The sequence below is a fragment of the Spinacia oleracea genome, chromosome 2 (genome assembly GCF_020520425.1).
Source record: "Spinacia oleracea cultivar Varoflay chromosome 2, BTI_SOV_V1, whole genome shotgun sequence".
Lineage (NCBI taxonomy): Eukaryota > Viridiplantae > Streptophyta > Magnoliopsida > Caryophyllales > Amaranthaceae > Spinacia > Spinacia oleracea.
In genome coordinates, this window is record NC_079488.1 from 48,197,020 (window position 1) to 48,209,851 (window position 12,832).

The window sequence follows — 12,832 nt, forward strand, 5'->3', positions numbered from 1 at the left end:
TCTACTTCATTTTGGAATTCTCGGAATTTCTCAAACGATTCAGACTTGTGTTTCATTAAGTAAATATAGACATATCTACTGAAATCGCCCGTAAACGTTATGAAGTAGTTGAAATCACCTCTAGCTTTCATACTCATACGCCCACATACGTCCGTATGTATTAGCCCAAGTAGTTCTCTTGCTCTTTCTCCCACTTTTGAGAAAGGTTGCTTTGTCATTTTTCCAAGTAAACAAGATTCGCATTAATCAATCTTCTCTAAGTCGAATGATTATAGAATTCCCTTCCTTCGAAGTCTTTCCATGCGCTTTATGTTTATATGGCCTAATCGACAATGCCACAAATATGTGAGATCCAAATCACCAGTTTAGCCCTTTTGGTAGTAATGTTATAGATTTGTTTGCTTGTATCTAGCACATGTAGACCATTTATTGTTGTGCTGAACCATAAAACATTCCATTTAAAGACAAAGAGCAACTATTGTCTTTAAATTTAAAACTAAAACCATTAGAATCCAAAATTGAAACTGAAATGATGGTCTAGTGATATATACTAGGAACATAGTAACAGTTTTCTAGTTCCAAAAGAAAACCACTAGGCAAAGATATAAAATAAGATCCTACGGCTAATGCAGGAATCCGTGCTCCATTTCCCACGCGTGGATCCATCTCGCCTTTATCAAGCTTTCTATTTCTCCTTAGTCCCTGTGAATTGCAACATAAGTGTGAGCCATAACCAGTATCTAATACCCAATAAGTATAATTAGCAAGATTACAATAAATAACATACATACCTGAAGGAGAAGCAACGTTTTCGTCCTTCTATTCTTCCTTTTTCTTAGGACAATCTCTCTTGTAATTACCAATTGCATTACAATAGAAGCATTATGCCATAGAAGGAGAAGTATTCTTCTTCATCTTTCTCTTAGAAGGCGCCTCTTGCCCTCCGGGAGTGGATGAAGATGCATCCTTGCCTTTCTTCCCCTTGCTTACTTTCTTGAATTTTGTGCACCTCACATTTAATGGGTCATGATTGAACTTTAGGATTTTCTCAAATTTCTCAAGCATTTCAACAAGTTCACTGAATGTGTTCTCTTTCTGATTAAATAGATATCACTACTACAAAAACACCTTTGCGAGTCGCCTCTAAATTGCCTTTAGTGTCGCCTATGGTGCGACTCTGAAGCTAGGGACTCTAAAACTTTTTGGTGTTTAGGAGTCGCCCCTTTGAGGCGACACGAATATTATTATACATGTCGCCTGTTATGGAAGAGGTGACAATAAAGATATATTTTGAAAAAAAATTAATTTATTAATTAATCATTCCGAGTCTCCTATTATACTAAGAGGTGACACGAAAGGTAATTTTTAATTATTTTAAAAGAATTAATTAACCTTTAATGTCGCCTCTAATCTCTATAGGGGACACGAAAAATATTTTCCAGAATTATTTTTATAAATTTTTTAATTATAGGAGTCGCCTCTAAAGTTTATAGGCGACACGAAAAAATATTTTCACAACATTTTTATTAAATTTATTAATAATCGAGTCGTCTAACATACTAAGAGGCGACACGAAAGATGTTTTGTACAATTATTTTTATTAAGCTAATTACCTTTAGAGTCGCCTCTTAATGTTACAGGCGACACGAAAAGTATTTTTTCGAATTATTTTTTAAACTTTTTTACCCATTTGAGTCGCCTATTATACCAAAAGGCGACACGGAAAGTATTATTTTTCTTAAAAAAAATATATTAATTAAACCATAAGGAGTCGCATGTAATTATAGGAGGCGACACCAAAAGTGTGTTATGTTTTTAGTTTTTTTAAAAAAAATTTGTTCTTGCTAATTTAAATTATTTCTACGTACGTAATAAAATAAATAATAACACAAAAATAATAAATAGAGCTGAGATTTGCAGAATTGCAAAAACAAAATTGTATTAATTCAAACAAGAAAGTTGGTTCAACAAGTACAAAAAATTGTATCCCAAAAAATAACCTACAATTTATTATAGTTTAATATCTATCTCTAAAAAATAGAAAATGACTACAAACAACTACTAATAAAATATCTACGCCGTTTTTCTCGAACATCGTCGATCTCCTCTTGAGTGTACGGATTTGGAGAAAATATCTGTACTTCAACAAAATTATGTATTAATTAGTAAAGTTTGGATAAAACCTAGCGCATATTTAGTAAAAAATGAGATAAATCTATAATAACATAAATACACATACACGTACCTCTTCCATATTACTAATACTTTGTAATCCGGGTAAAACTATTTGATACATGTACTCCATATTCTGCCAATTGCTGCTACTTCTAAAAGAAGGGCTAGTGCAAACTGCTTGTGCTTGAAGAAAGAGAGAAAGCAAGCTAGTGCTAACTACTTGAAGAAAGAAAGAAATCAGGATAATGCTAACTACTTCTGCTTGAAGAAAGAAAGAAAGCAGGCAAATGCTAACTGCTTCTACTTGAAGAAAGAAAGAAAACACGTCTTCCAACAGATACTCCTTGTGTAAAAGAGTAGTAATAGGCTGGTATGCCAACAGGTACAACTATGCCAACAGGTACAGATATGCTAACAGGTACAGATATGCCAACAAGTACATATATGCCAACATGTACAGATATGCCCCTTCGCTTTTGAGAAATCTCATGTATATGGTGGAAGGCGTCCTCAAAGCCACTAGAGAGACTTCATTTGGGATCTCTAGACCTGTTTTCACTTGATTGAAGAGATTTTACATGATTTGATCGCAGGAAAGTAACTAAAGGAACACACAAGTCACAATCTCGGAAAAAATAGGCGAATCCAAAATAACCTTATGTGAGTAGTAAGCTCATTAGATAAATTAGGTATTTAAAGGAATGGCGACTTCTTCTTACCTACGTTGTAATGTTCTGGATTTTGAATGGTCAACAAATTAGAGTTAGAGCAAAAACTTGCATCAAGTAGTTAAGCCAGCAAGAACAATTATCTACTTTCTCTGTACATATTGGGAAGATACAATTACTTACTTGTGGATACTAAGTGACAAGCATCTGGCAACGGGAGTCTGTCGTTTTCACACTGCCCTATCTTCCAAACTTTGAACTTGTTAGCAAATGGAGCAGCTAATTCATTCTATTGCTTGAGCATTGACATTTTATAGGGTCCCCTGATGTCTCCAAGTGGACCCATACAATACCATTCATTTTGTTCGGCTTCTACAGGTGCATACCTTCTGATTCTCTTCTTCACTCTCTCATCATCACTTAAATTAAGGATATGCACACCGATTTTCTACTTCTCCCTTCGTGATTATTGCCTAAATCAGTGGTCTGCATCCAAGTTTTTAGTTTCACATCATATTGATATTCAAAGTTATCCGATCCTTGATTTTCCTTTTGTATATCACGATCATCTTCAGTTTGAGCTGTTTCAGAATGTAACTCTTCTCCTTTGGCAGGTGACACAATGCGATTCTCCTGTTTACTTTCTGCAAGTCACACAAGAAAGAAGAAAAAACAAAAGAACTTCAAACTATGCTCTGACAATGTGCTAGGCAACTGGGGTTCATGTAAACAAAATTAAAAATCAGTTAAGCTTATTTTATTAACTAAAGTATACCAGACATTTTTTATCACCGAATTAATCAAACAAAAACCCTTTAGTTTTTATAAACAAAATAGTTTCAGTATTTCAGATGTTATTGGGAAAAACTCACAATAGAGCACACACTCCCTCTAGGTTTCTACTAAGCAGCACTTTACCCATTTGACTACAAAATTGATCTCAAATCAGCAGTCCCCACAAGTCCACAACAGTGCATCCACAAATCAAGGTGAAAAGACTAAAACATAAGGGACATACTTATTTAAAACTGAGGAATGGAATATTAACAAGATCCTGTATAGAATCTATGCTTCAGTGATTGAAAAACTAGTAACGCGAATTTGATCTAGAATGGCATTCTTTAAGCACTGGAAATGCCTAAACATGGCTCTAAGAGCAAAGCATAAAAATGGGGCAGCATTTCCAAGGCCCGCGACAGATTCAAATGATGTAACAACTGATTGCATTTGTTGGCAGTACATTTTATATCTTTTATAAACCTAACACAAATAAGGAGGATGAACAACAAAAGAGACAGAATGTCAAACCGAACAGATACTCAAGATACCTATTATAAACTTCCAATTGGGTTTTCAGTTTTAAAATTCCGAAAGGTATAACAAACCTAGTCGTCAAGTATCAGTGTAGCACATTAAGCCCGCTCCATAGAAGTCTCGCACAAGACAAAAAACATATTACTCGCAGCATAACATTATAACAAACTGTTCAGTGAGAAAGCTATCAACAAAACAAAGGTGCATCAGTTGTTCAACTACCAAAAACAGTTTTAAACAAAAATGAACAATAATGTAAAAGAAACCGCGTAACTCAACAGCAAGGAGGCAAGGACCATACTCTATAATATTGCACAGCAAACTCATAGAGTAGAGTGAAGGAGCAATGTCTTATCTCAATACACACATTATAATGGTGTAGAAATTAGATTAATCCCCTATTAGAGAGACGTGTCTAAAATATCAATTGGGGGTTATATCAATAACAATATTAGTACAAAAGAATCCAAAAAAAAAATGATCACATTGTTTAGAAAACTACGCATAGATGAATTATAGAAAGTAATATTAGTTAGAGTAAGACCTAGTTCCAAACAAATGGACAAAATAAAAGCCAAAGTTCACAATATAAATCGACAATGGAGGGAAACAGTATGGATGCATGGTGCAAAAAGGAGCTTCAGTAACTGAAATCTTATTCGCTTTTCAGAGTTCTGGTCCCAAAGTACTTGCTCAAAAACTCATCATCTGCTAGCAACTTTATGTGTTGCGTCAATGCTAGTTCTGCCCAACCCCAGATTCCCCTAAAGCAACAGTAACCCACCCAAACCACATAACCTGAGGCACACTCCATATTATATAAGTGGTAAAATTAGCATCCAACAAGATCCAACAGAGGTCCTGTTGTCCCATAAACGCCCCTTCCACCCCCCCCCCCCACACACACACACACTAAGAATGTAATATCCCAAAATTTTATAATTTCGTATAATATATTTTATAGTCAAAATATAATTATATCCGTTTTTAGCTAGTCCCTTTTAATATTTTCAGAAATTTAAAAACGCTATTTTAAAATTAGTAGGACTCTTATTACGAGCACCTATATATAACCCATTAACCCTAATTATTTTCTTTTTACAATGAGAGTCAGCCGTTTTCTTTTTCCTCCTGCATGTTGTTTGCGTAAGTGTTCATACTTCTTATATTAATTTCATTTGTTCCTTGATCATGCACATCACCCACAAATTTAAAGGATATTCTCGTAGTGCCCAGTCAGTCAAGTAGCCTAGTACGTGGTATCAAGCTATCAATCTTCTGGGCTTGTTTCCTTTCGAGTGTGTATTATTTTCGTTCAAACGCGTATTGATTTTTCGGAAGGTAATCACGCTTAGTCCCTTCTAATTGTTGGTGTATATTATTAGTTGTAATCACGCGCACTAAATCAATTTGAACTTGTTTATACTTTTATGGGTACTCACACGAATGATGTTGGAATTGTGTTGTATGCTCGTGAATAAGTTATTATTGTTGTTCTTGATTTAATTGAACTACTCGCTGATTTGATGTGATCGTGAATCAGTTGTATATTGCCTTATTGATCCATTCATATTGTGCCTTTGTGATTATTAATGATAAAGTTGATTGGTGTTGTAAGTTTCGTATTATAGTACATGGTTGTGGAAGACTTAGGTAGATTAATATATTGGGTTGGCTCTCAGTTATGGTTTTTCTTGAAGTTGGATTAGTTTTAGTTTAAGGTTGAACAATAATTAAATTTGGGTACTAGTTCTATTACTTAAGGGAGTGATATTACTGTACCGAACGAGTTACATTATTTGGGAATCTGTGCCATTATTGGAAATATATTACTGGTCCTAAGTGAGTTTCGATCGTATTATAAGATCACGAGATCAAGGTTGAGAATGAATGTTATATACTTTGTATATTTTTGGTTTGAGGCTCGATGTTATAGACCTTAGTCCTTGGCATGTTGGTAAGGAGATGATAACCATTAGTAGATGAGCAAGATACAATCTTTATTTTTCTTAATCTCCCCAAAAGTGGGATTTGGTCCAAAAGTGGCCTTGACTCGGAGAGTCTTTCTAGTAGCTATTGAGAGTTTCAAGTTTTTATACTTGTTGGTTTATTTATTCGAATTACCCATGTCCAAGGCTAGGTATAGAACAAAGAGCAAACATGGCACCTATTGGTTTGAGTACGTTTAGTAAAGGAAAAGATCATATTAATATTTGAGGTTCATATGAAAGAGAATATTTATAGTTTCCATATAGTATGGAATTAATTATATCTTTGGGATTATTTGTGTAATGTAGTCTCGTACTACATTATTTAAGTGAGCAACTATTATTATATATTGGTATGCTATATTACAGGTGATTACTCAGCTTTTTGCTGACGTGTGTGTTTATTTGCTATGTGTGTTTGCGGCCATGTCTTTTTCTTATGGTGGCCCTGCGACGATCCTTTTGGAATTTGTCCTCTATAGTGAGCAGTCAATATTGATTGTAGCAGATTGATCGTGAAAGATCGCAGTTCAAGTTGAAGGAGCTCAAGTGTTATCGTTTAGTCTTTTTAGTTGTACAGTTGTAAATAGATCACCTAGTAATCAAATTGTAATAGTTTAAGTCTTGTAAGCCTTAGCACTTGACAATGTGATCAAGTGTGGCGGTGATACCTCCGATTTAGGTGTAAGCTTCCGCATATTTTATAAAGTCTTTTATATTAATTATTTATTTCTAGTTAGTAAATCGGGGGTGTTACAAAGAATGTGTAATAGACTGACTGATTCCTGACTTTGTGGATTACAAAAAATAGAGGCAAAACTGAAAATACTACAATTCAATAATGTTTTGATGAAAAAAACGCTCAACTTAAAACACTACAGACGCCCAATTCAACAATCATATCAATTCAATAATTCTTTAATGAAAAAAACTCCCAATTTAATTAATTCAATAATCGCAATCATATGAATTCAATTCAATTCAATTCAATTTAAAACACTACAAACGCCCTATTCAATAATCATAATCATATCAATTCAATCATTCTTCAATGAAAAAAAAACGCCCAATTTAATCATATCAATTAAATAATTTTTTGATGAAAAAAACTCCCAATTTTATCATATCAATTCAATAATTGTAAGATAAAAAACGCCTATCTGATAAGAGATAACAAAAATAATAACATAAACACAAAAAATTAAGATTAATACTTCAATTTTGCAGAAGTTTAACGAATCAAAGAAATCCCTTACCTTGTTTGTTGTGTTCGCTTTGCGCAGAAAACCAGCAGATGATGAATTGCTGGAGATGATGAACGTACTGCTCGAATTGATCTTGAGAGAGGATGACTGATGGTGACTTGCGAGAACTGAAGATTACGAGAGGTTTTAGGGGAAGAAAATGGTTGTTAGATGATGACTTACGAGAGGAAAATTATTGGGGGGGAGATGATGACTGGGGGTTATGTGAGATTGTGAGAACCGCAAGATTAAGTGAGGCCCGAGAGATTGAGTATAGGTTAAGAACTTAAGCGGGTTAAATTCTTGGGAAATGTTTAGGGTAATTTTTATTTTTTTATGGGAAAAATCTTTAGAAAATATTTGTCTCGTGAATTAATTTTTTTAATTAATTTTTCGGGTATTAATTACGCATTTTATTTTTTGATTGTTTTTTCTGATGTAATGTATACTAGTAATTCTAATATACTGTCGCTTATTATTTCGTAAAATAATTAACAGGTGACACTAAAACTATTTCGTATAATTTTTAAGAATAAAATAAAATAAAATTAAGGAGGAATAGGTGTCGCCTATTTTAATGTGCGACACCAACGCTTTTAGAGTCCCATTTTATATCACAAGCGACACCAAAAGTAATTAATTTCATTTAAAAAAAATAAAATAGGTGTCGCTTGTTATCAATGTGCGATACCAAAACTTTTAAAGTCCAATTTTTTTATCACATGCGACACTGAAAGTATTAAATTTGATTTTGAAAAAAATATTGAAAAGAAAATTTATAAAAAATAGGTGTCGCCTGTTACTAATGTGCGACACCAAAACTTTTAGGGTCTCATTTTAAAACACATGCGACACGCTTGTCTCTTTGAAATATCTGCTAGCAACTTTATGTGTCGCCAGTTTTATAAAATCGGACTCTAAATGTTTTGGTGTCGTACAATAATTTGAGGCGACTCTAAAAGGGTGACTTATAAAGGTGTTTTTGTAGTAGTGATAGTGCATCTTGAGTCTCTCATAATCCTTATGAAGATAGTTTAGCATAATGGCTATAGATATTGGCTATTTGACGGAACCACCAAGTATCACAATTGTGAAGAATAATCCAATCATTGCATTCGCATGAGACCGAATTGGTGTATTATTATCCATCTTATCCTTGTAAATACGCTTTGTGCCTCTAGAAGCTCAACTTCCATACACGATTCATGTGGGGTAATGAGTTTGAGATTACTCATTGAATTAGCCAATTCATCAACCCCATTGCCAACATATTGACCATTGGTTTGATACCTCACACGACACCTATCCCTTAGATGACTTAGGAGTGCATGAGGCTCATAGTTAATGAACCTCCCTCTCCAATTTTCAGAGATAGATTTTAGGATAAGTTATGAGACAACGTACTTGTGAAGCGCCCAACTTCTGTACCTTTCTGGAGTCATATCCTTCGCATAATAGCAAGGGAAAGGATGCTTGAGAAGATTATCCCATGTAGTTAGAATTTAAAACCTTGATAAGTTTCCTTTCCCATTGAAGAAAGTTAGTCAAGTTCAACTCGAAATCCATAATTTCTGACGATTTAATTGTTATTTTAGACATTCTACAATTGAAAAGAATTTGCAATAAATAACCATTCATAATCCTTTAATAACTTTGAAATTAAAGCAATCATGCACTCATTAAAGCTATTAAACATTTCATTCATGCATAATAAAACATGGTCCATAATGAATTAAATGAATCCAAGGCCCTAAAAGTCTATAAGTCGTAAGCATGATTTGACTTGTCTTAAGTCTTTTAAGATTTTAAGTAAGCAAAGATAAATTTCTAATAATATCCAAACTACTCTTGGTTAATAAATTAATGCCATAATTTATTCCATTGCCACAACATCTACCAATATTTTTGAGTTGAAACCACAATCAACATGTTCCTTTGGGATACCTTACCATCTAGGAATACTAAAATAGCACCTCGCTTTGGCGGAAATCTACTATCTTAGGTTCGAAGATTTTTGTAAGTGCTTGATTTGGAAGTCAACTTTAAACTCAATATTCCTTGGACCTAGTTGTTTCTATGTTGGTTTGATTGTTTAGTGAACTAAATCCTTAATCAAACATACAAACAATGTATTTATGCATAATTTACATACACCAATATATAAAAACATAAATAAATTTGGTGAACTAGTATGGCCCCAAAAACTTGGTCTTGAAGCATCAAATCTTCCCTTCACCTTGTTAGTTTGCACCGTCTTGAGCTCCATTCAAAAGGCTAACTTAAAATTTTAAATAAACTAGAAGAACTTGAACTTAATAATCTAATTAATACATCAAAACTTCATGGTACGCATACCATATTTAAAACTTTACATTCAAAGATAAAACGGTGTGCATTCTTCATGTTTAGTCTCCTTTGTTTCACTGTATTTAACTATCCTAGTTGAGTCATACTAGTCACCTTCAATACCTGCAATAATAATAATAATAATGGTTACGGTTTCTTTCCTTTTTCCTTCTCTTCTTTAGGGGAATTAGAGAAAGGGGCTGTTTCTTTGCTGAAGCGGGTCCAGACGTACTCCAGGGCTCAGGACATTGGGGCGCGGGCAGCTGCCCACATTTTCAGCAGGATCGGGTTCGCCATAGCTAGAGGAGTGGGGGCCCAGATTGTATCTCGGCTCCCCTCCAACTTCTTGTAGTTCACTTGTTCTTTGTAGCTTGTTAAGCTTGTAACGTTTTGGTGTTTTCCTATAATAATAATAATAATAATAATAATAATAATAATAATAATAATAATAATAATAATAATAATAATAATAATAATAATATGTGTGCATTCACCCATTCGTATCTTAAAACGAATGGCCTAAGTAAGTTTTGCAAGTATTTAAATGATTAATTAAAATCACGTTCATGTAAACGCGTCCTAAAAGATTAATCAATTCCAAATTATTAATCCTTAGAACTATTCTAATCAAAAATTAATTTAATTAAAATAAAATTTCCTACGTAAAATTAATTTAAATAATTTCATTTAAACGGCTCCCACTTAAACCAATATTTATTTTGGACCTTTTAATTTAAAATATTTAAACTCGCGTCCCGGACCGAGTCAAATAAAATAAAATAATGAAAAATTTCATCATTAGCCCATTCGTGCGAAAATAAGCCCAAAGCCCAAAAATTAGGCCTTGAATTAAAACGAAGCAAAAATACACATTTTGATGCATCATTGATTCGGCAAGCGCCATCTCAAACGATGCATTGTGCATCGGATCAACGCACCAACGTGCAGGCCATAAGGCCCACAACGTCGCACGAAGCCCAACAGCAGCGCACAGGGCTGGCGCGCCCTTGTGCACGAGCTCAGGTGCTCGTCGCTGCCTGCTGCTTGCTGCCTCGTGCAGCGCTGCCAAGGCCAATCGCCCATGGCTCGCTGCTTGCAGGCACCGCGTGCACCCGCAAGGCCGTCGCCCATGGGTCTGTCTGTGTGTCGCTTGTCGCTTGTTCCTTTTGTGTCGCACGGAAATTAGCCACCCCTCGCCAAGTGCGAGTGGCTTGCTCGTCCTATCAAAAAAAATTCAACTTGATATTCAAAACGAAAAATTGCACGAATCATATTTTTCTTAATATTAACAATTCCAATCGTTTTAATTACAAAAAATAATAAAGTGGGTGATTTATATAATTTCAAACAATCTAATTAATAAAATATAATAAATGTAGGCAAAAAAAAATCAAATTTAACGAACGATGAACATCAACAAAATTTTGAATAACTTTGATAATCCAATCCAAACATTTATATCGTTCTAAACATTTAAATTTCAGATTTTTATCAAATTTGGTTTAGGTGGACGATTAAATTAACGAATCCAATCAAAATTTTAATCCTTGATTTTTTCAATCAGCCATTTAAACATGAAATCATATTCCCCTTCTCACCTAAATAAATTTTCAGATCTAACCAATTAATAAAATTAATTTTCGATCTAAAATCTATTAATCTATTGAAGCTGGGATTAGGGTTTATAATAAAAATTTATGAACGAAAAAAAGTATCATAGGTTCATACTATTATAAACAACAGTAGGAAAAAGTTTCAATTAATTATAAGTCGATTCGCACATATAATTAATTAAAAAACACATCAAAATTAATGATTTAATTCATTAAACAACAAAAATGCCTAAAAAATCCAACTTCGGGGCCTTTTTTTATATTCTGTTCCCATCAAATGATTTTAAAACGACGTTTTCAATCAGATTAGGTTCAGAAAAATGGAAATTCCGACACTTTAAGAATACAACAGCTTTTCAACGATTCATCCAATGACCAAGAAAAATATTCTAAAAGTAATAAAAAAAAATTAGAAAATTTCGATAGCACATAAAACATATGAAATATGCTAAAAAGTATGGAGTACTTAATTCACATGAAGCTTTGATACCACTGTAGGGGTTTACAGTTAAATACATAACATGATTACAGAATAACCCCAAAGCTAGGAAGCATGTATAAAGTACAGATTAATCATAACTTACATTTGTAACGTGATTTCCCCTTAGTTCAACGAACACGAACAAGAACTCCAAATTTCGTTCCTCTACTTGGTTCACCGACATGTTCAGATCCGTCTTCAGATTGATGGCTTAGATCCCCTTCAATATATTTTTCTCTTTGGGAAGAACACTCTAATGGAGGCACACAGAGAATTAGGGTTTTCTACGTGCTTAGGTTGGAATGAATGTGTTATTAGGTTAGGGAAAACATATGTTAATAGGTTATATAAATAACCTTTTAACTTTCCAAGCTAACCAACCAAAGCCAAAGGCCTCGACCGGCCAGCTCGGCCCACTCGAAGCAACATCATGCAGCGAGCACGCTGCTGGGCCGCGGGCCACAGCGCTGCTGGCCGCAGCGCTGCTCCTCTTTGCTACGTCTGCGCGCGCCTAGGCAGCGAGGCCATGGGACACCGCTGCATGCTTGCGCACTGCGCCCATAGTCCTTGCGCCTCGTGCGCTTGGCTCGTGATTGCTTCTTCGTGTTGCGATTAAATTATGCTTCGATAATTTATTTATCGTTTTGTGTTTGACGATTCAACATCATACGATACGATTATTTTTTTCGCCTAGATTACGAATATACGCAATACGGTATACGATTTGGGATCCAACGTTGAATCGTATAATTATGTTTTCCGAACTAATTTCCCGAAAAGCTATTAAATAAATTTTAGATTCATTTAATCCGGAGATCTGTTACATGCCAATCGTGTCATATAGGTTTAGTCAAGAGTAAGTTGTGAGCTTAATTAGGATTAGAACTCACTGATCGGAAGAATTTCTCCAGCCAGCTGTTCCGGTCACTTGATCTCACTGAATTAATTGTTCGTAATTAACATGAATCTTTGGTATTAGACTAATGCACATTGGGTGGGGATA

The 12,832-nt window shown here is 34.3% G+C and overlaps 1 long non-coding RNA gene across 1 annotated transcript; it reads right to left on the reverse strand.

Annotated features, from left to right (window-relative positions):
- Window positions 1-1,908: 1,908 nt before the first annotated feature.
- On the reverse strand, window positions 1,909-7,794 carry LOC110776202 (uncharacterized). The gene is made up of 2 exons (XR_008927807.1): window positions 7,402-7,794; window positions 1,909-3,487 (listed from the first exon to the last, which is right to left on the reverse strand). It is a non-coding gene; the product is annotated as an uncharacterized lncRNA (long non-coding RNA).
- Window positions 7,795-12,832: the final 5,038 nt, after the last annotated feature.